The sequence below is a fragment of the Capricornis sumatraensis genome, chromosome 8, assembly GCF_032405125.1.
Source record: "Capricornis sumatraensis isolate serow.1 chromosome 8, serow.2, whole genome shotgun sequence".
NCBI classification, from domain to species: Eukaryota; Metazoa; Chordata; class Mammalia; order Artiodactyla; family Bovidae; genus Capricornis; species Capricornis sumatraensis.
In genome coordinates this window covers 99,351,003-99,375,427 of record NC_091076.1, presented here as the reverse complement: position 1 = coordinate 99,375,427, position 24,425 = coordinate 99,351,003, and the positions used below count along the sequence as shown (strand labels likewise).

Below are 24,425 nucleotides of genomic sequence, written 5' to 3'. Positions count from 1 at the left end.
TTTTTCTTATGAGAACTTTAAAGATCTACTGTCTTAGCCACTTTCAAATGTACAATAGCATATTGTTATCCGCACTCTCCATGCCAGTATGTTGCATCCCCAGGACTTACCTATCTCACCACAATGTTTTTCTAGAAAGGCTTATTGAAAATGATTTATGGGCTTAACCTGGGTATTTTCTTTTTATCACCTTGGTCTTTGTGTGTCCCTGACTGTGTCTGTTTGTGGTTCTTCCACCTAGATTGAAGTCATTTTCTCTTCCAGAACCAGATGCTTCCAGTATGGGGGGGAGGCTACCCCAACATGCGTAAGAGGGTACCAGGCTTCTCCAGGACCCAGGAAGCTGCCCTTTGTAGGCGCTTCCTGCATGCTTTATTCACATCTTCATGTTACCTCTGTTTCTCCCTTCCACTGGATCTGTCTAGAACCACAGGGTCATTCTCCCCTTTTTTGTGACTCTGTGATTCTTGTCCTTCCCAAGGGATAAGATCTTCTGGTGCGGTCCTGTCTCACCACCCAAAGACAAAAATTACCATTAGTCTGTGTTTACTGAACTGCACAGGTGGGTGCATCACCTGTTTTAAGCGCTTAACACTTCTATCTCTTCGCCCTTTCCCGCCTGTCACCTGTCCCTTGTCACCCACACGATTAAAACCATTTGGTTGTATTTCTTTGATTTGCACTGACCTCCTAAGGAATGTCCACACTGACACAGCAAAGCCCCTTCTCTTGCCTTTTCTCTGCTGCCATGTTTGATTTTGGAAAGACTTGGTGTTTGGAAGAAGTTAAAAGTGACCCCCAAAGACTTGCTTTGGACGATGCTGATACACACCTTTTGACGCCTTAGACTGGGTAGTGTCGATTTAATTTGGAGTCTGTCAGCTTCTTACATTCTGATCACTCGTTTTGAAGGCTTGCTGAGGACATGTGATTATTTGTTAAACCACCATTGGAATAAACACACTTTCCTTTAAGGGGAAAAGAACTTTTTAAAGAAAGTAATAACCATACCTTTATATTTTCTTGACAGATATCAAAGGAAAAAATCTTCTGTTTTTACCTTGACAAGATATCTAACATCAAGAACTTCAGCATTATAATCTAGAAATCTCAAGCTCAACAAATTTCTCTGTCTGGGCGTGGGGAAAGGGGATGATAAAATAGTTTTCTATACAGCTGGTTACCAAAATAGTCAAATATGAAAGCTAATTCATCTCCTTTTAAAAGGTTAGTCTTTTGATATATGAATCACAACTGATGCTAAAAGGAAAGTGTTAGAAACATAAACTTTTTTTCCCTGCTAGTTCAGGTTTTGAATGTTTTAATTGCTTAAATGTTTATCTTTCTGGCAGTGAGGTTAGTACTGTTAACCAGGGATTACCAACAATTAAAATAACAAGTCAACCAAGACAACACTTGCATGCCCAGAAAACCAAATTAAAATCACACTTCTTTTTTTGCTCTCACGGTTTAGAAGTAAATTTTGAATCAGTTTCATGAATTTTGTGGTATGTTTCCAGATTAATGACTTTGGACCTTTGGACACTGAGGTGTGTGAATGCCTAATGTGTTTTCTTCCTTTTGCTATCAATTAGATATTTAAGAATGCAACTTATGAAGAAATAACCATCTAAAAATGGGCCAAAGGCCACAGTCCTCTATTTTTCGTTAGAATACTGCATAGGAGTCTTAAAAATGTTGTGGTTATATTGTTAGGACCAAACTGGAGCCAGGACAGGCTCTAAGGGGCAGGCTAGGTCTGAGGTTTAGTCTCTAGAAAAGCTGAGGCACTGGAAACTCCCACAGGCAATGTAGCTAGACCAATCAGAAAAATCCCCGTAGCCCCCCACCCACGCCAGACCCAAGCCAATCCAGATAGAGATGCGTGGTTTAACCAATCAGCTATGCTATTACAGAAACAAAGAACCGTCTGTATAAAAGTAGATGTGATTCAGAGCTCGGGGCTCTTGTCGGATTCCACTGTGCTGGATGAGACCTGGGCCCTAACTCGAGCTAGCAATAAACCCCTTTATGCTTTTGCATTGCTGTGGACGTCTTATTCTCTCAGTTTTGGGGACTCGGACTCTGGGCATAACAATATGTGTCATAAAATCTATATTTTGACCTTTTTTAAGTGTATAGTTCAGTGGCATTAAGTACATTCATAATGCTGTGTAACCATCACCACTACTCATCTCCAGAACTTTTTTGTCAACCCATACAGAAGCTCTGTACCCCATAAACACTAACCCCCCATATTCCCTCACACCACCGTTCTACTTTCCGTTTCTAGAATTTGACTATTCAAGCTATTTGTACAAGTGGAATAATTTGTCTGGATTATTTCACCAAGCGTAATGCTTCCTAGTTGCATCCATGTGGTAGCATCTGTCAGAATTTCCTTCCTTTGGAAGGCTGGATAATATTTCCTTGTATGCAGGTACCACATGCTGTGTATCCACTTATCTGTGACTTAATGCACAGGAGCCTTTTAAAATTTAATTTTTCCTTTCATCACACACATACACAAAAAGGTAACCCCAAGAGGAAATATGTTAATGAGCTTGACTATAGTAATAATTTCACTATGTATATGTATCCCAAATCATCACCTCATACACCCTAAGTTTGTGTGTGTGTGTGTGTGTGTGTGTGTGTGTGTGTGTGTGTGATCTGAATTCCGTAACCAGGGATTGAACCTGGGTCCCTACAGTGGAAGCAGAGTCCTGTCCATTGGACTGCCACGGAATTCCCAAGTGTATACAATTATTATTTTAAAAAATAGGATAGTATAAACATTATTTTTAAGATGTGCCATTTGGCATCTTTTCTCCTAATTTCCTGCTATTCTTTCACTTGGGGATCATTTTTTGAACCCTGCATGATGCCATGTGCTGAGAAGACAGGGACAAATGAGCTCTACCCTGCATGCAGAGAACTTTTTGTCTGGCCAGGTAGACAGACCAGGAAACTGGGTTTCAGGCTTGGTGGGCTGCCACCCAAGCAGAAGGCATGGGGAAGAGGGTGACTCAGTGCTGGAGAAGACCCACATCCACTGTGGGTGGGGGCCTGAGGAATGAAGTCCTCCAGGTCATGTTCTAAGTTCTCTTACCCAAAAGGCTAGAAATATATGTGAGCAGGTCATGTGTAGAAGGAGAATCTGTTATATTGCAGTAGTCCACCTCTAGGCACGACTTCTTGTAAATTATTTTCAAGGTTTATCATCAAAGACACCTCTCTCCTAAAATAATAGAGCACAGCTTTAACTCCTTTGGCCCCTAAATAGACAGGAGGTTGTGTGTGGTAATGACTAACTTTCAAGCAGTATTACTGTGTATTATGAAACACATTTTCAAAATTTGATCTGTGCATCCTATTCCCCCTTGTACATAAAAAGAATAAAATTAACTTGTCCATGTTGGAAAAATATAAAATCGGGATCTTCTCGCATTTAGCCTACTTTTCTTTTGTCTATATTTCCTAGTACCCTGTATTCAACAATCTGTGAAATTTTTTGTCCTCTCCATGTGTTAGCCATTCGGGAGCATTGGGAAGTTCAAGTAGATCTCCAAGGTACCAACCTGCACAATATATTATTGACAAGACAGCAGAAATGATGTGCATTTGGTTGGTGTAGATGAGCTTAGGGCAATAGATGGACTGACCCACCTACCCTTAACTTGAAAGAGCAGATTAGTACTCATAGTCACAGTAAGAGAGTTTCAAAGACAACGAAAGCATGCACCTTGCTTTCTAGATAGCAGATTCTATATGGTCCAGATTGCCTCTGATATGTTCAGCATTCTGCTCTCCAATCTATACATCTGTCCTCACTTGGGCTTTGTTTGTTTTGTGGTCTCTAACTGCAAAAATCGGTTGGCGGTCCGCTAGATGTAAACTGCAGAACAGCAACACGGCTCTTGCAAGGGTGAGGGGCGCCAGTTGCGCATACGTGAGTTGGCGCGTAAGACGTGCACGTCGCGCCACTGAGGCGCAAGCCCCGGGCGCCATTTTGTAGAGTTTTCTCTGACGAAGGAACCGCCGCTACTGCTGCGTCCGTGAGGCTTTTGTCAGGGTGGTAACGCTGTTCATCGGAAACCTGCTCTGGGAGGAAGAGCAAGAGATCCACTCACTCTTTGAGCAGCATGGGAAGGTGCTAGAATGTGACATCGTTAAGTACTGTCTTTGGGAATGCGCTGGCCGTGGGTCCTGTGGGTAGGAAGGGCGCTGCGCCTGCACCCTCAGTGAGGGGCCAGCAAACCGTCACGGGCCGGGTTCCATCCCTGGTCAGGGAACTTAGATCCCACAAGCCCCTCCAGAACAACAAAACAAAACTACAGCAACCAAACAAAACCCTCTTTGTGCACATAGAGAAAAAGATGTAGCTGAATGTGCCGTATGCAACCTGCGCCCGTAAAAGCTGCAGGGAGTGAACATCAATGAGGAAGCCGGCAAGAATAGGAACAAAGCATCAACCAAGCTGCCTATAGGCATTATGTGTCCTATTTGTACCAAACGATAGCTTTGGGTCAAGTTTGAGGAGTATGGACCAGTGGTGGAATGAAATGTGACGTCGTGAACGATTATGCCTTCCTACATGTGGAACGGGCAGAGGACCTTGACTCACGGAGTTTCAAGGCAAATGAATGCGCGTGGCGTACACGAGCCAGCTTCCAACCGCCCCTGGTGTGGGAGAAGACCAGGGTGGCTGCTCTTGGTTGTGGAAAAGAGGAGCACTGGTCAAAAGAGATCAAAGGGATGTCATGGCTGACTTTTACTGAGTAGTACAATGAGAAATATGGAGCGGACCCCATGCGCTATAGGGAATCCATGTATGAGAAGGATGCATTGGGAGCACTCGGCTACTGACTAGGCTAAGCCCATATGGAGCCCGCTTTCAGGAGGCAATGGCGGCAGCAGCTTCCTTGTACAGCTACGTGTCCCATGTGCCTTAAGATCAGAGCACAGCTGTGACCAGTCACCTCAACTCCAGGGTTTTTTGTTTGTTTGGACTGCACCGCATACGAGATCTTAGTTGCTTCTCCGGGGATCAAATTTGTGTCCCCTGCAGTGGAAGTGCAGGATCCTACCAAGTGGACCAGCGGGGAAGTCCCTCCACTCCTGTTGATCCCTGGACAGACACCCCACCCCGCACCCCCCATAGCCAAACTCAAACCCTGCTGCCACCTCAGGTGCTATGACTGTTGCCACTGCCACCACTAGATTCTATTATGAAAGAGACAGGATGCCCGCCTCCCCCGTTCCTGCCGCAGCTGTGCTCCCACAGCTGGAGAGGGCTTTGTAATGGGCGGAGGGTGCGCTGCCTCAGGCTTCACCAGCTGCGGGGAATTTTTGGTATGATGTGGCCCGATATGAGCAGGAGCAGGATGTGGACCGAGGAGTGGTACTCAGCCTTTTACAAACTGGAGGTAGGACAATGGCAGACTGAGCCTTCGGGCCGCAGTCCTGTAGGAGAACTTGCTCCATATGGCCTTTTGCTGATATGGTTCCATTCCTTCATGTTTAGGTTAAAAAAAGGGGTCTGAAAAAAAAAGGGGGGGTCTGTGACCAACTATGTTTTCTTTCTTAATTTAATTTTTCTACGTTCTTTTCTTTCCTCCTGATACTAGTCTCTATAGCCTTTTGATCCATTCTGTATATTCTCAGCCACTGAGCTGCCCTAGGTAAGGATGATGCTGGCCATCCCATTTTTCCTGTGCAGTGGAATCCCTTTCATCTTGCTCTTCTTAGGAGTTGAACTCTCCTCCCTGTCTACCCGCAACATGTCCATTTCCCTTTATTTTTATTTATTTAAAATTTGAAATGAAAAAATTTTTTTCATTTGGCTCCTGCGCATGGCATGCAGGAATCTTAGTTCCCTGACCAGGGATGGAACCTGACCCCCAGCAGTGAAAGCAGAGTCCTAACCACTGGGAACTACCTAGTTCTAACCAAGGGGACCACCAGGGAACTCCTCTCCTTTCCTTTTAAAATGACTGTGAGAGGGCAAGCAACCTTTTACTTTGCTCTGTTAGCTCTGGACTCTAACATTGAAGCTAATCTTCTGAAATTACTAGGACCACTGGAGTTTGGGTTGTTGTGTTGTTTTATGTCTGACCTATGGTCATGGAACAGCATTAGCTGAAACTTAGCCTTGTTTTACTCCACTCTTCCCATATTTCTAAAAGATATTTTGACAAATGAATGTTTCTAACCCTTAAAAAAAAATAGAGAAGGAAAAGCATTTTCTTAATATCTTTGCAAGTAGGACAGAGTAGATGCTATAGTTAGCCTTTTTTTGGCCCTCATGCTTGTGAGGATCTTAGTTCCCCCACTAGGTATCAAACCCAGGCCGTCAAAGGTGAAAGTGTGGAGGCCTAACCACTGGACCACCAAGGAGTTCTCTGTAATTAGCCTTTTTGATTTTGAGCCATAACTTCTTGCTGTTTGTCTGAGTCCATAGGAATCTTAATTCAGTGGTTTCCATGACTATTTCTTTGCTAAGGTTTCTCCAAGCCACAGCATCACCTCCAGTCTTTCCATTTCTGCATGATTGTATGCTGGATATTTGTACTTGAATATCTTGCCAGCATTGCACAGGCAACCTAAGACAATATTTATGTCGCCTCTTTCCCCCAAACCTGCTTTTGCTCCTATCATGGGCTTCTCTGGTGGCTCAGTGGTAAAGATTCCACCTGTAATGCAGGAGATGCACCTAGACACAGGTTTGATCCCTGGGTTGGGAAGATCCCCTGGAGGAGGACATGGAAACCCACTCCAGTATTCTTGCCTGGAGAATCTCATGGACAGAGGAGCCTGGCGGGCTATAGTCCATGGGGTCACAAAGAGTTGGACACGACTGAAGCAACTGAGCACTCAGCACTCATCCTTATTTGTTTTAGTGACACCTAGAAATTGTCTTCTTTCCCACCACCTCATTGGAAACTAAGTAGTTGGTTCTATGTCTTTAACCTGGACATTGCCTGTTGCTTTTTTCCCTTTTACATTTCCTTCAGAGTTAGCTTTCTAAAACTCAGATGTGATAAGTCACTCACCCCCAATCCAAAATTCCTTAATGACTTCCCATGACCTGTGAGACGAAGTACCAACTTCTTACCACCTTTCTATTTTCTCACTTACCTAAGTTTAGCCTAACTTTTAGTATCACCTCTTTCTTTTCTTTCCCTAAATCCTACTTAAGTTTTCATGCCTTCCAGTTCCAGCCTCTGCACACTGTTAAATCCCTGTTTCAGTTAAATGTCCATTATCAGAATATTACCTTACAATTTCTTCTGAAGCTTTCCTACATTTTCTTCCAGTTCAAGCAGATAGCTGCCCCTTTGCTCCTGTAGTTTTATTTTAAACAGCTTTATTGAAGCCTCATTTGCATGCTATAAGTCCACCCATGAGTGTACTGATGAATTTTGGTATATCCATACATGTTTGCAGTCACAACCGCAATTCAGTTGTAGAACTTTCCATCACCCTGCAAAGTTCCCTTTTGCCTGTTTATAGATAGTCCTTGCTCTCACCCCAATCCTGGGTAACCACTGATTTGCTTCTGTCTCTATAGTTTGTCTTTTCTAGAAATACCTTTTAAAAACATACAATATACAGTCTTTTGAGACTTGCTTCTCTCCCTCAGCATGCTGTTTTTGAGTTCATCCATGCTGTTGAGTGTATCATAGTTGGTCCTTTTTTATTGCTAAGTAGTGTTCCATTGTGTGGATATACCACATTTTGTTTATCCAGTTACCAGTTGATGGACATTTTAGTTCTTTCCAGTTTGGAACTATTATGAAAATACTGCTGTGATCATCTGTATAGCAATCTTGGTATGGATGCATGTTTCCACTCCTCTTGGGTAGATACTTAGGAGTTGAATTTTTGAATCATTATGTTTAACTTTCAAAGAAACTACCAGGCCATTTTCCAAGGTGACTGTTGCATTTTATGTTTTTACATTCTAACTAGCACTGTATGAGGGTTTTGCTTTCTCCACATCCTTGCCAATACTTAGTACTATCTGTCCTTTTGATTATAGATACTTTCATGGGTGTGGTGATGTCTCACTGTGGTTTTAATTTGTATTTCCTGTAGTCATTTAAAACCGCTTTCTATTATAAAATGTGTTTTATTGTATTGATATCTATCTTCTGATCTGTAAGCTATGTTAGGGTTTGTTAAGTGAATGAATGAACAAACCCAGGATGGGCCAAATTCTCAGTTATTCTGGTAACAAAAAAACACTGATAAGTTAACTTCAGAAATGACATAAAAGTCAATCTTTTCCCTTGAACAAATTTTTGCTAGAAGCAATAACCTTGACTGTACTAAATTTTACTTTCTTTTTTTAGTGCACCCTTTGATGGGAGGTAATGGATAAATATATATAGAGAGAAATCGCAGTAGAAAGAGCTGTAGAATAGCTGGAAAGAGGGAACCATTAAGGTTCTTGGTTTCTCTGTGGTTCCAGGTGTGCGTGTGCTTAGTTGCTCAGTCATGTCCAACTTTTTGTGACGCCATGGGCTGTAGCCCCCCCCCCACCCCCCCGCCCCCGGGCCCCTCTGTCCGTGGGGATTCTCCAGGCAAGAATACTGGAGTGGGTTGCCACGCCCTTACATGATGAGACTAAATAAACTTCCACAACTTTTTATTGATGAAAGTGAAAACAGAATAATAATAATGAAAGTGTACAATTTTGTATAATGCAGGTCTAGTTATGAAAAAATGGAAAAATTTTTTTTAGTTTATTTAATTTTTAGTCTGTGGTGGGTCTTCACTGCTGCATGGGGGTTTTCTCTTGCTGTGGTGAGCGGGGGCTCCTCTTTGTTGCAGTGAGCTGGCTTCTTACTGTGGTGGCTTCTCTTGTTGCGTAGCACAGGCTCCGGGAGTGCGGGCTCTGTAGTTGTGGTGCGTGGGCTGAGCTGCTCGATAGCCTGTGGGGTCTTCCTGGATCAGGGATTAAACCCGTGTACCCTGCCTTGGCAGGTGTTTTCTTAACATTCGGCCACCAGAGAAGTTCCTGAATTCTTTTTTTTTTTTGCCCTGTAATTCTTTTGAGGAGGATGACATTTTGGTTAATTGAGTTTGTGTTTCCTGTCATCATGAGCTTTCCAGGTGGCATTAGTGGTAAGGAACCCCTGCCTGCCATTGCAGGAGATATGAGATGTGAATTCAACCCCAGGGTCAGGAAGATCCCCTGGAGGAGGGCATGGCAACCCATTCCAGTATTCTTGCCTGGAGAATCCCATAGACAGAGGAGCCTGGCAGGCTACAATCCATAGCATCACAAAGAGTTGGACACGAAGAAAGCAACTGAACACAGCACATTATCATGGTAGAAACAGGGCCCATTCTCAAATGAAGCTTCCCGGAAACAGTGTGGTCTTCCACCGTGATATTCACCTATGCAGATCTGCCCTCACAGTGGTGGAGGATTTTTCACATGGAGGAAGCAAGTTAGGTAAAGTCTGGGGTAAGACTCCTTGGGTTTGAATTTCTGCAAAGATTTGGTAACTATGAGATCTTTGACTACTTACCGGACCAGTCTTGAAGCTTCTGTTCCTTTATCTATAAAACAGGCTATAGTACCAAGTTCACAGTGTTGTTGTAAAGACTGAATACAAATATTAGAATGACGGATTATAAATATTATTCTGCTTTTGATTTTTTTCAAGGATTTAAAAATATAAAACCATTCTTAACTCACAGGCAGGGTGGCAGGCTGGATCTGGCCTGCAGAATATAGTTTGTGGATCCCTGCATTAAAGTGAAAACTGAAATTATTGCCACTTACTTTAGAAATAATGATTGTTTCCGCCCCTCCACCCCCACTAACTGCAAAGCACCATATGCTCACTGCAGACAATTTGGAAAACAGAGGAAAGGCCAATGAAAAAAGTCATTCGGAATCTCTACCATCCAGAAGTGCTTCACTGGTGGTCCTTTGTCTGTTTACGTACATACACATATGTTTTTTAATTAAAACAAGCTCATTCTATGATAATGCTTTGTTTCTTTTTTCACGTATTAATATATACTTGTCATTAGCAATCTTTTATAACCTTAACCTGAATTTTAATGATTGCATACTATTCTGTTACACAGATGCATTACAGTTTAGTGAAGCCGTTCCCAACAACATTAAAGTTGTTTGAATTTTTCACCATTGCATGTAACTCAGTTATAAACTAATACATACATGTTTTGTACACACCTCTGATTAATTCCTTGGGATAAATTACAAGAATTGAATCACTGGGCTAAAGAGTATCTACATTTTTAAATTGTTTCCTAGGAAAGGTGTATAGTTCATACCTTCCCAAATGGTGTATAAAAACATTGTCATTTACTGTGGTCTTATATTTTTACTTGATTATTGGACTTAAACAGTTTAAAAAAATTTTCTTTTTTGGCCATGCCGCATGGCATGCAGAATTTTAGTTCCCCCAGCAGCACTTGAACCTATGCCTCCTGCAGTGGGAGCTCGGAGCCCTAACCACTGGACTGCCAACACTTATTTTTGAAACAATTCAAATAGATTAAAATATACAGACAATAATGAAACTTGCACCTATGTACCCACCAGAAAGATCACACAAATGTTAACATTTTGCTGTGTTGCTGGTGGCTCAGATGATAAAGAATCTGCCTGCAATGCAGGAGACCTAGGTTCATTCCCTGTGTTGGGAAGATCCCCTGGAGAAGGGAATGGTAACCTACTCCAGTATTCTTGCCTGGAGAATTCCATGGACAGAGGAGCCTGGGGGGCTACAGGGGACTACAGTCCATGGGGTTGCAAAGCGTCAGACATGACTGAGTGATTAACATTTTCATTTCACTTCTTTGTGTTATTTTAAGAAAAATGTATTTTAGACTCAAAAATAAGTCTTTATCATTATCATACCATTTTACAGATGAGAATAGGATCTCATCTCATTGATGAGATCAATAAGTCTTGTGTAAGAACCAGTAATTGGTTTTACTTAGTGGTAAAGTAAGAGGTTTTTATTTATAAGAACCTCTTGTAAATAGCATATGGCTAAATTTTAAGCAGCTATTTTAATCTGTTCGCATTTATAGTAACTGTAGATATTTTAAATTATTTCTCTTACTTCATGTTCTCTATTTCCCATAGTTTTCCTTTACTTTCTTTTTCTCCTTTCCTGTCTCTTACTGGATTGAGTTTTATCAATTCCTCCCTTTTTCCTTCTGCTGAATTTGTTATCCTTAAATTTGTGTTCTTAGAAAGCAGTCTGAAATTAACTCCAATTATCCTACCTACCAATTTATTTTCTTTTCATTTAGTTCAAATTTCTCCTTGTCTTTGGCATTTTATAGCCTTTGATGTTCTACCATTTAATTACCTCATGTGTAGATTTGCTTTGATTTATTCTGCTCTGAACTTGCTATTATTCTCTACATGGAGGATATATGGCTTTTACAATTCCAGAAAATCCTTAACTATTATCTCTTAAAATATCGCTCCCCTTCACTTTGGCAACTATGAAAATATGCCTCCCAGATCTTCTGCTTTGGGAAGCATAGTTGAGAGACCCCAGATACTGTGTCTCAAGATTTACTCAGAAGCCACACTGGCGCTGGGCTGTTCCCAGTTGCTGGCTCAGTAAGGCATGGGTGCTAGGGCTAGCCCATTCGTTCAGGATGTAGGACTCTGCCAGTGCAGGACTTTGGCTCAAGATCTCTCCACTGCATGACCAGAATTTTCTTAGAACTGAGATTTACTCTGCATCTCATCCTATCCAGCACCGCTTCTTTCTCCCTTTCCTTTCACAGGTCCCACCTGCATTATGGTCTGAGGCTTCTCTTTGTCTATCCCTCTCTTGCCAACATGTTTTCTTGGCATCTGCTTATTAGAGGGTCCAAACTGACACAGTCTCTCTATTTGCATCATCTGAATCTTACATTAAATGCTTTTGGAATCAAGCTATTCTTTCATGCCCTTTTTACGTCTGTGATCCACCTTGGCAATTTCCTCAAATCTGTCTTCCATTTTACTTAATTTTCTCTTTATTTGTGTCTAATCTGTTTAACCTAATCTGTTGACTTTAATTTCAGTGATTATAATATTCATTTCTAGAAGCTCTATTTGGCTTATTTTTACATCTGAATGTTCTTCATATTTTTCCCCCCTCAGGGTTTTATTCCCTACTTTTATGTCTTTTATAGTTTTAGACACATTTATTTTGTATTTTGTATTCTCTTTTTCAGATTTGAATGTTATGATCCCAAGTTCCTGGCATTCTAACAGTTTTGTTTGTTGTGGTTGCTGTTTTCTGCTTATGGTATACTGTAATTTTACCTTTTTCTTATAAACTGATCTTGAGTGGGGATTACTTTTTGTTGTGGGGATATCATGTGGCCTGATAACAGAGCCCCTCCAGAACAATTTGCATCGCTTATTCTAGAGCTCTCAGGAATATCACTGGTTGGGGGCCAATATTTCTGCTAATTTTTACTTTGGAACTTTCTGGATTATTTTGTTCAAGGCTCAGGTCTGGATATCCGTATTTCAGAGGAGAGGTTTTTTGGTTTTTTGGTTTTTCTTTTTCACTCAGAGTTCAGGGACATACAGGCTTGTCCTGTTGGATCCCTTTTCTAGGGGGTGAGCTTTTCCCCCAGTCTTCATTGAGGAAGCCACCCATTGAGGGTCCTGCCTCTCCTAAAGAGTTTTAGTTTCAACTCTGCCTCATGGCAGCTCACGGTTTTACTCCTTTATCCACTTGGGTTTTAAAATGCAAGTCTGTAAGTTACCAAAGCAGTCTCAGAATCCACTCATACGCTCTCACTTGGCTTTTTCCTTTTTCATATTTTACCCAGTTCTTAAATATTTTTAGTGAGAAATTTCTTTCCACATTGTCTTAATTTGCCACCGTAATGCTGCACCAGAAAGTCCTAGTTACCATATTCAGTTCTGTGCTGCAGTGCTTCTCAGGATACCAGTTTCCTAACAGGGTCATTGGTATAACCCATAAACTCACCCATTGTTAGAAAAGCCAAGTGCTTGTGATCCTGTTGAGACTGTAGATATACAGTGTGTGCTAAGGGATTTGGGAAGAAAGCTAACTTTATTTTCCAACCCATAGTCACTTCACTGGTACATCCAGAAAGTGCTGTAAGATTTTACAGATGGAGCTGATGCTTAGAAAACAGTGGCACTGCACATCGCCACCACCATCATCATCATTTCTTATACTGTGCAGGCCAAGGGACAGAGCTCTTCTGTTTTCCTCCCAGTTTTCCCACCATCCTTCTCAACTTGTCCTTTGTCAACAGGGCAGAAAAGAGAGGCCAAAGGGTATAATCCACTGTGCACTGCTAAAAAGATAAACTTAAATGAAGTGATTTATTACCTGTGGCAGGTATTCTGCCCCCAGAATTGTCTGTCAAAGTGAGCACTCATTGATTTTCCGCACTTTCTCTGGCAGCCTCTGCATTGCCATTGTTTGTAAGAGGTGGGTGAGGAGTTTAAGGTGCCAGGGTGTTTTCCAGCCTCAGCACCCTGCTGCAGGGGTTAGCCTTTATTTGTGTCCTAGGGCCTAGAACTCTTTCATTCTCTTGCCTAAAACTGTGTGTATAAGAGCAAATCCCATGGATACCTCAAATTACTCAAATTAGAGGTAAAACATATTCTGTATTCTCATTTTGAAAATGCTTCTAAAATTTTCCTACTTGAGTCAAATAGATAAGAGGTATCAGTAGAATAACACAGGATAGCATGCAGCTATCAGGGCAGTGCCTGAGTTAGTCTGTTCTGTCTTAGAAGAAAGATACTCCATACCCTTTGGGAACATATGAAATAGGAAATTTTTTTCACTTAAGGGGACCACACACATGTCATTCAGGACATGTCTTTCCTGATTTTCTCCAAACCTATCCCATTGTGTTGGAGAATGACAAGCAAAATCTCTCCAGCAACCACAGTGCAGCCTTGGGAGTCAGGATCAGTGGCGTGGAGTCTTATCAATGCCTAGGTATTAAAGAAATAGCCTTAAAAATCTTAGAATTTTCAACTGCCATGGACCTTAGACCATTTAATCAAGTGTTTTAACTGTAGATGAAGAATATGAAGCCACAAAGTATGTTATAACTTGCTCATCATCACAGAACTAGTCAGTTAACACAATCAACCCTCAACCTGGTCCTTGGATTTCCTGCCCATCGCTGTCCCTGGGGAGTTTCTCTTCCACTTCTCACTGGGTAACATTCCATGTGCTTTCACAGTGTACTGCTTGAATTTGAAGATCACTGTGTTGTTGTCAGCTCTCATCGTTGAAGTTCATGTGTTTGGTCCTTTGACAAGAAAGTGTTTTGTTGATTATGAGTTGGGAGGAGGGAGCTTAGCTACAATTTTGTTTTTTCCTTTTTTTTCTGTTGCATGCTTAAATGTGGTGATGTGGACAAGAACACCACATAGCAGGCACTTTCCAAACACACATTGTGCTGGAAAAAAGACTGCTGTGCTTGTGCTGTGCTTTAGTTGCTCAGTTGTGTCCGACTCTTTGCAGCACTTTGGACTGTAGCCTGCCAGGCTCCTCTGTCCATGGGATTTTTCCAGTATGAATACTGGAGTGGGTTGCCATTGACTGCTTTTATGCAGTTGGGGTGGAGCCAGGGAAATTATTTACATGATGTAATAGTGTATTCTAAATAGCATGTTACAGGAAAAAAAACACTAGTTGGATCACCTAATCTGTCGGTCAGTTCAGTCACTCAGTCGGGTCAGACCGTTTGTGACCCCATGGACTGTAGCACGCCAGGCTTCCCTGTCACTGAATAATTATAGTCAAATACATAGATTGTAGTTATATATATATACACACACGTATATAACGTAATGTAGAACTTGTATTTAGCATTTGTGTTTTTTAAGATGATAAGCATCCTGTAGTAATTTGGACTCATAAATGCCTTTGCATAGCAAGTGACAGTTTATAGTAGCTAAAGAGAGATAAACACTCATCCTGTTTTTCTCTTTGCACCTCTGATTGACAGGTAGGTAGAGAGAACTGAAAGCTGGATTTGGGTTAATTTTGTGTTTTTTCAATACTTAGTTACAATAATGTTTAATCACTTTCTTAATTGAATTTGTGGCATGTATTTCCTTAATGTGCATTTATGGCAATATTGATTCAGCTTTCCCTGAGCCCATACCATCAGTTCTTACAAGTTAAGCAGGATGTTGTATTCATGCTATAATAATTCCATACTTCATAGAGTGCTTTGGGGACTTCCCAGATGGTGCTAGTGGTAAAGAACACACAACACAGCTGCCAATACAGGAGGCATAAGAGACACAGGTTTGACCCCTGGGTCAGGAAGATCCCCTGGAGGATGGTGTGACAACCCACTCCAATATTTTTGCTTGGAGAATCCCGTGGATGGAGGAACCTGGCGAGCTACCATACATAGGGTCGCACAGTCTGCCGTGACTGAAGCAACTTAGCACACACGCATGCTCATAGTGCTTTGGAGGTTGGAGGAAGCAAATTCAGCCTTCAGAAGTCCTTAACTTAGAGTTGAGAAGCATCACTGATAGCAAGAGAAGCTACCTGAATATGTATTTGGTAGTAAAAGTAGAGAGATATTTCATGTGTTCAGACAAGCAGAGAAAAAAAATGTGTAGACCCACGTTATATTAATTCTCTTCCCTGGGTTCCCTAGTGGCCTGATTATTCATCTGGCTGAGATGTAAGATCTTTTGAGTTTCTAACATAATAGTTATTCATAAAGGCATTTAGACTGATGGCTTTCTCAGAACGTCCTGCTGTTCAGGATGGACTTCATCTTTACTTCAATGAATTTCTAACTAGAGGAAACAGAACATTTTCCCTTTGATTAAACCATTGGTTTCTTTAGTCCTTAAGGACCCATATGCTGGAGAACTCCCAAAGAAAGTCAGTAAAGGATTAATGGTAAATTGGAATTGGAACCATGAACTGGCCCCATAAAAATCTTTGAACACTGTCCTAAATTCAACATGTGAAATATAATGGAGCAGGCAAGATTTATGAAAGCTAATTTTAAAAGCTAATTTAAAATTGCACCAAAGAAGCACATTGTTTTGAGTTGTAAAAAATTCTTAGGTTGTTTGAGACCACTCTTTTGCAATTCTCTGGCTTTTAACTACTTTGCCCAAGAATCAAGTACTTTACAAGTTACAACTAGTTAGGTTACATTCTTGGGCTGTTCACTTAGAGTATGAGCTCTGGAACTAAGATTTTAAGATTTTACATTGCTGGATGTACACTGTCCTAGAGTGGTCCCCAGGGTCAGCCCTAAGATGAGAACTGGGGAAGTAATCCTAGGAAGCCCCAAGAGGAGCACAGGGCAGGAAGAAAGGTGAAGGAGGGAAGGCAGTGGGGAGTGTCTGCAAAGGAGAAGGGTCCCTGCTGATCCTGGAAAGAGGAAACATCCTTGGAAAACACCAAGGAAAGATCATCTGTGCTGCGATTCTAGCACCAGTGCGAAATCTCATTTTAAATACCTTGTTGAAAAAGACTTGATAGCTGACATAACTCTTTTTTGCCTTATAAGTGATCTGTGAGATTGGATTTGCCAGTAGTTAGTTTTTCCCAGCTTGGGTACATGGTGTCCAGTAACCAGCAAAATCAGCCTTTTGTGGTAGGATCTTTTTAGGACATGGCTCTGTCACCCAGATATAGCGGATGCATCTCCTTCTGATATCCTTTGTCCAATCGCAATAAGGAAGCACCAGGACATGAGCTTTCTCTCTAGTGTTTGGGGCATCAGTGGGCTTGGGTCTTAGTCTTCTCTGCCTAGTTGTCCTCAAGGGAGCGCTGGAGTCCTTGAACTGGAAATTCTCTTCCCAGGATCTACCAAACCTCCCCCCGCCCCAAGACTTCAAGGAAGCTTAATTCCCAGTATCTTGGGTCAGGTTCTCTAGAAGTCAAGGGATTTGCATGGAGATAATGTGTTAGCCTAGGGGTTGGGGGTGGGCAGAGTGGCAGGGACTTCCCTGGTGGCTCAGACAGTAAAGAATCCGTCTGCAATGCCAGAAACCTGGGTTTGATCTCTTGGTTGGGAAGATTCCCTGGAGGAGGGCAGGGCAGCCCATTTCATTATTCTTACCTGGAAAATCCCCATGGACAGAGAGCCTGGCGGGTTTCAGGCCATGGGGTTGCAAAGAGCTGGGCATGACTGAGCCACTAGGCCCTGTACAGAGTGGCGGGGCAGTGGGGGAAAGGTGAGTTTTAGCTGGGTTGTTGAGGAGCTCTGTCTCCCCTTGCCCAAGGGTCAGCTTTTTGCTCCCCTCTCCCAGATCAGCCATTGATTGGTTCTGGGCCTCCCTCAGGGTAGGTATAACCTTCCAGGTGGAGATACTCCTGTAGGCCAAAGGCCATTTTGCAGACTAGGGGACCAGATGGGAACCATTAGCAGTCAACTTACAGCAACCCTTACCCGGTAAAGGCACACATGCAGGGCACTCTGGCCTTACTCAGCAGAGAATAGGGCCAGGCATCCGCCTTTTCTTACTCTTACACTTTAACATGATTCACCACTCTTCCAAGTGTCCCTCTTCAAAGCACCCATTTGACCTTCCAAATACAGTGTCCTCAGCCTGCTCCCTTGGAAAACCTACTCCTGGACACCAGAAAGACGAATCAGATGCCCATGCCTTCTGGTAGCTGTGCCTTGAGTTGGACCCCACTAGGGGTTCCCTGGCTCTGGGAGGAGTGGTGGCCCCTGGAGTTGGTAGAATGGGAGATGATAATGCTTTCATCCTGACCCATCTTTCAAATGCTTGCTTCCAGTCAACTCATGGCAAATAGGACTCAGCAATGAATATTAGTTTTCTGCCCCCAATAATTTTCCTCCTATTAACAGGGCTTTGACCCTACTGTTTGCAAAATAACAAGCTGGCATTCTTGTGCTAAGGTTCATTTGATTGCTTCTTGAACCTGCTCTTGTTTGTATTTTAGGTGAAAAGAATTCTGAGGCATCCAGTTTTTTCCCCTGACCTCAGATTTCCAGATACAAGATGGGGGGAGGGAGGTGTGGACTGGTGGGAGAGGTTTCGGTTGCACCTGTTTCATATTTACTCTGAAGCAGAGTGACTGGGGTATTAATTTAATAGATGTTGTCAGCAAGGCTTTTGAAATGGTTGTGGTCAGTAAGTGAATGGCTGTTAAAACAATTCTGACTTTGGGAACCAGCTATTGTTCTTCCGCTACACCAACCTGTCACTTCAGGCATGTTATAAGGTTCACTTTGCCTGCGCCCCAGCCAGATTTGCTCTGCAAATTAATGTCACTCAGGGTGAATGCTATGCTATCTGGGCACCAAAGCCACCTGCCAGCCACACCCAGGTGGGTGATGCATTTGGATATTGTGTCCAGATATCTCGACCTCTAAGAATAAAACTGCCAGAAGTCATCGTGATAATTCTAGAAAGCTGTCCCTGGGACCTACTCCATTCAGTAGTAGTGAGTCACTGAATCCAGCCTGTATTCTAGGGGAGGGGAATGAAAGCTCTACCCAGTAGAGAGAGGAGTATGAAAACAAGGTTGTTCACAGGTGCTAAAAGCCCAAAAGTGATGGATAAATGCTTTTGGAGAGATGTTTTGAGGCTGTGCAGTATCTTGTTTCTCCTTTAAAACCTTTGAGCTTTCACCAGTGGATCTCACGAGCAGCCGTTATTACCATTGTGCTCTGCTAGTGATTTTCTTTCTTTTTTCATTCTTTGCTATATTTATTACTTGGAATTCTTCTGTGAGGATGTTTTGTTCCTTCTCTTCCATTTATTTATTTATCCAATTACTTGTCTGTATCAGTATGAGCTCAACAGGTATTTGAATCCTGTTTATTTCATTCTCTAGGTAAGAGGGGGAAACAGCCTCTCTGAACCAGATAGAGGGAGGTGGTGAAGGAGAGTAGGTCATGGCGGAGGGAGCAGAGTTCCTGAGAAGACCGGTGAGAATGAGGTCCAGAAGGGGGGAGGTTGGCAAAAACAAGGAACACCCTGTACTCAAAAACAGGGACAAAGAAAGCTTGGGAGGGCTGATTTTTGTCTCCAGGAGGGAGTTCCCATTAATTAGCTTTTGTCTTCCCAGTCAGGATGTTTTTGGTGACGACAGTAGGAAATTGACTTTTGGAATTTAAATTTTCTTGGCTGAAATTCCTGGCCTCTAGAGGAGGCTTTCTTGAACCACAGCACCGTTGACATTGGCTCATTCTTCATTGTGAGGGGCTGCCCTGTCCTTTGTAGAGCGCTTAGCAGCATCCTTGGCCTCCGCCCACCAGATGCCAGTAGCGTCTTCCCTTCTTTGCCCAGTGTGACCGCCAGAATGTCTCCTGTGCCGCCAAGTGGAAGCAATGCCACCAGATGTCCTCTGGAGAATAAAATCACCCTTGGCTGAGAACCACTGATCTTGAATAACATACACCATTCTGGCCATGCACAGGGTTCCTGAGTGTTGCTTTTGAAAGACTAAGACGATGGCATTCATTCTAGTTCCTGCACAGAGAGCTCAGCTGCCCTGATGTGGACATCAGTGTACCCACGGCTGATAAGGGGTGGGAGGTTCTTAGGAACAGCTGATGGTATTCTCGGCTCACAGAGGAAACGGAGCTCTGGTTCTCAGAGGGTCTTTGTTCTGGTGAGTGTTGCTGAGGTTATAGCCTTGCCTTGTGGTGGTGGGTTGTTTTGTTTTCTGTGTGGATTTGAGAAGCAACTTCAGTGTGATATCAGCTAGGGACAAGAGGCTCTTCTCACTGATGGGGTTCTGTAGGCCTGTTTGTTCTAAATCCAAAATGACGCTAGTCTTCGCTTGTGTACCTGTTGCTGGTAAAATTGTTTTCTTAGTGAGTTAGTGATGTCAAGGTCTCTTACTCCTTTATAACTCTTGTTTTATTATCCAGAGACACTTGCATTTTGACTTTTTCTCTTTTTTAACTTTCAGTTAGTTTTTAACAAGACACTACATTTCATAGACAGCAAGTGTGACAGAGATTAAGGAACAAGGCCAAGGCCGAAGCTGAAAGGACCTTGCACGACCGCTGATGCCATCTGTTGGTGGCTGGCAGAACTGATGGCCTTCCACGCTTTGTTTATTGCACAGAAAGTCCAAAATTGTTAGCAGGAGACCTTTCTTGCACCCAGGGAGCTCGGGATTGTCATTTAAGAAAGAATCCCAACGCACTGAGCTTTGGGGCATTAACAGAACAACAGGGAGATCTCAGCTAAAAACCATTCTATTCCATAGAATTAGCACGCAGCTGATACTTGTGAAATCTGATTAGTCAGGGACTATGAACTCATTCCAATCAAGGAAGGTAAGAACTCAAATAAAGTAACTATTGTATTTTATCTTCTTTCAAAGTGCTTTCAGAAATGCTTGTTTCTATACCAATCCATTTCTGCCAGCATATCCCCTTTTTCTGATATCAAACTGAGATTCCTAGAGATTAAGTTTCCTGGGTCCACATACCTAGTTGATAAGGAGAGTCAGAATAGTCCAGCTAGTGGGTCCCCAACCCTGCTTGCATGTAAAACTCACCTGGGAAACTTAAAAAAAAAAATCCCAGTGGTTGGCCTCACTGCCACATATACTGATTTAATTGGTCATGGGAAGGACTGGGTCAGGGGTTTCTCTTTCAGAATTACAGTGATTCTAATGTGTTGCCTGGGTTGAACTGTTACAACTCAGAGTATGGTCTGTAGACCAGCAGCAGAGCATCATTTGGAAGCTTGTTAGAAATGCAGGATCTCGGGCCCCATCCCAGAACTTCTGAGTCAGAATCTGCAATATAACAAGATTCCCAGGTAAAGTTTAGAAACACTGGGTTTTGCCTCTGAGGCAAGGTTTCCTGAGCTGCCCATTGGTATCTCCACTGGTGACTCCAGGTGTTATTTTTACCATTCAGATAGCATTCAAGGATTGGGTGACCTGGCTTCCCTCTGCACTGTGGGTTCTCCTAGATGGAGAACCCTGGTGCTCCCTTCCTCCCCCTTAAAATCTTTCTCAGCACTTGCATGTAGAGTGTTTTCACAACTCCCAATTTCTAGGTGCATCATAGTATCATCACCAAACCAAGCCTTCAGTCTGGGTGCCCCCAGGCTCTTCCTGTTAAGAGCTGTGGCATCCGGCTGTGATGAAACCATCACCTGGTATTCATCCCTAAGACTCTCACTTCACGTCTAGCTTAAAGCCTGCTTGGATTAGAAAGGAAGGAGGTAGCGCCCTTTTTTTTCCCCCCCCTTCCAAAAGAGAAAGTACTCTGGGTCAGCGTTTGTTGTTTGAATATTTGAATGAAATAAACCCTATGTGGGCATCTGGGACACTTCTTGACATTACAAACAGGCTTCATCCATCCTAACTGGACTTGGATTTTGGTGGAAGGACCTCTTACCCAGCAAATCCATCTATTGTCTTTCTAAAAGAGATCTTTTTTAAGTTCATTTCTTCAAATCCAGTGCTATATAAGTGATCTTTTCTAAATCCGTAGTTGCATTTTGGGTAGTGCCTGAAAGAGACACAGAAGTCCCTGTTCAGACTCTTTTTGGGAAACTGAACATCTTGGCTTCTTTTCCAGCCGTCCGCTGCCGTTTTTAAGAACAAGCCCCCTTTGATGAAGGGCCATTCCGAGCCAGGCAGAGCCAGCAGTTTCTCCCCTCTTCTACACTCCCCTCCACCATCTCCTTTTCCTCTTCCAACCTTCCTCCTCGCCGGAACAAAACAACAACAAACTAAACTGGGAAAAAACAAGGGAGGTTTGTCCCCATTTGTGACATCCTTTGAAAGGGTGTTACTGAAAGAGGATTCAAAAGTGCATGGAGGGTTTCTGTGTCTCTCTTTTTCTGGAAGCCTTGGGAGGTCTCTGTGCACCCAATCTGGAGAGGCTGGAGTGGTCATTTCTGCACAGAAACCGTTCATTAGTGGCTACCACCAAGAAGACCTTGCCAATTGCTTGTCATGCCTCTGAATTCAGAGGTTTTGAAAAGACCCTAAACAGGCTTGTGACTTTCTTCAGTCTAGTTGTTCCCCGGCCCCCCCTTCCTTCTCCGGCCGCTCTGTTCTCTGCTTAGTGTTTCTCCTCTGTTGCCCACAACAACCCCAGCAGTTGGTACCAGAGCGAGGGGAGCAGGAGGCCAGGTTACCTTGGAGTCAAGAAATCCTCACTGAGCAAGTCACCAGAGCCAGACAAAAGAATAGGTTTCTCTGAAAATTTCTGACTCAAACCAGCCTCTGCAGCTCCCCCCAACCGCCACCTTGCATTTCCAGAGAGGCCTATTTCTTCTGGTCCCTGAGAAACCAGTTGCTGAGACACCCAAGGCCCCACCTCTGGAGGTATGTGTTTACCAACAGTGCTGTGTAAACCCTAACACGTTTCTTGTCTGCTCACACATTCCCTCCACACACAGAGTCCGTAGGCTTTTCTACAGTGGAGGGTGTTACTGAATCTAATATCACTCTCCCGATGCAGAGAGAGAGACTGGGGGAAGTATTAGCCCAGGGCCACCCGGGTGGAATAGGCAGCCAGACTGTAAGGTTTTTCTTTTGCTCTTTACCACAAGAAAGCGCTTTGTTGAGAGGAAGTGCCAATGTCGTCATGGAAATAAATGATCAGGTGGTGGCAGCCAGATGAATTGAGCTGCTCTTAATTTGGGGGACCTCTTCCATTAATATTTCTAAATCTTGGTCTACAAATGAGAATAGGATGACTTGATCTGGGACACTTCTTGCAATTCTTTTGCACCTCAATTAGTAAATTTCCTTTCCCTTTGAATACCACAACACTCTTTCAGACCCAGAGAACGAGCAGGTAGAGTGCTGAAAGAGACTAAATCAAAGAAGGTGATTTTTCTGAAGGAGGGAAAAAAGCATGAAACATGAAATAGCGTTCCTCATTTAGATCCTGCCTTCTGGTATCTTACGTGTACCAGTTCCTTTAAATTACAAGAACTGGCGGGCTCTTTGGATATTTGTCCATGACAAGTGAAGTATGGGTTAAGTAAAGGCATTTTCTTCTGCAGTGCTCGTTTTTCTATTTCCCTGGTTTGCCTCAGTCCTTTTCTTTAATTAATGCTGTTTATGCTCACTGATGAATAATTCAGAGTCATACAAGCAACAGATGTCAGAGGATTCAAAACGACTTTCTCTGAATTATTTATTATTTCCAAAAAAGTAACAGGTTTGTTGAACAAGTAATTGGCAACACAGATGTAGATCAAGGTTTGTCAACAGGAAACAAGGTCTACTACTGCTTTCCTTTTTGTGCATGTTACTAGGCAGGACTACATTGTACAGGGACAGTTTGTCTTACATGTGTAGGGAGTCAATTATTCATTCCAGGTGCCGAGTGGGAGCTGGACCTTGTTTGGTTTTTCTGGTTGGCAAAACATAAATAGGAGTTTTTTCAAAAATATAATGAATGAAGGCAGCCTTATAAATACTTATCAGACATATGATTTAATGCAGGCCCTGAGAAAGAGGGAACACCTTTGCAGATTTATGCTGAGAATAGAGAGACCTAGGGGGAAAAGAACTTGATGAGGTTTGTGTGCAAAAATGTTCTCTGCAGTGTTGTTTATAACAGAATTTTTAAGAGGAAAAAATGCAAGTGGCCAACAATGAAAAGTTAGCTGAGTTTATTTTGATAAATCCAAGCAGTAGAATATTATATAGCCATTAAGATTAAATGTATGTTCTGCTATATTTAAAATGGATAACCAAAAAGGACCTACTGTATAGCACATGGAACTCTGCTCAGTTGGATAGGAGGGGAGTTTGGGGGAAAATTTATACTTGTGTATGTATGGCTGAGTCTTTCCGCTGTTTGCCTGAAACTATCACATTGTTTGTTAACTGGCTATACCCTAATACAAAGTAAGTTTTTTAAAAAAGATTAAATGTATATATTTTTGATACTGAAAAATATTAGGAAATTCCCTGGTGGTTCAGTGGTTAGGATTCGCACCTTCATTGCCGAGGCCCTGGGTTCGATCCCTGGTCAGGGAACTAAGATCCTGCAAGCTGCAAGGCGCAGCCAAAAACAAAGAAAAATATTAATACATAGAAGATGATATGAAGTAAGAGAGGCTCTGTTTCTGTAGAAAAATACATGTATGTGGCTCTTCTGTAGATACAGAGAGAAGTCAAGAGGTTAATAATTATTAGGTGGTGTAGGGTCCAGGTGGCTTTTCTCCTGCTTCTCGTATTTTCTCATCCTTTCCACTATAAATACACATGTATTCAGTTCAGTTCAGTTGCTCTTTGCGACCTCATAGACTGCAGTACAACAGGCTTCCCTGTCCTTTATCCACTCCCAGAGCTTGCTCAAACTCTTCTCCATTGAGTCGGTGATGCCATCCAACCATCTCATCCTCTGCCATCCCCTTCTCCTCTTGCCTTCAGTCTTTCCCAGCATCAGGGTCTTTT

The 24,425-nt window shown here is 42.6% G+C and overlaps 1 pseudogene; it reads left to right on the top strand.

Moving 5' to 3' along the window:
* Positions 1 to 5,449, top strand: part of LOC138083673 (RNA-binding protein 4B pseudogene) — a 46,302-nt pseudogene extending 40,853 nt beyond the window's left edge.
* Positions 5,450 to 24,425: the final 18,976 nt, after the last annotated feature.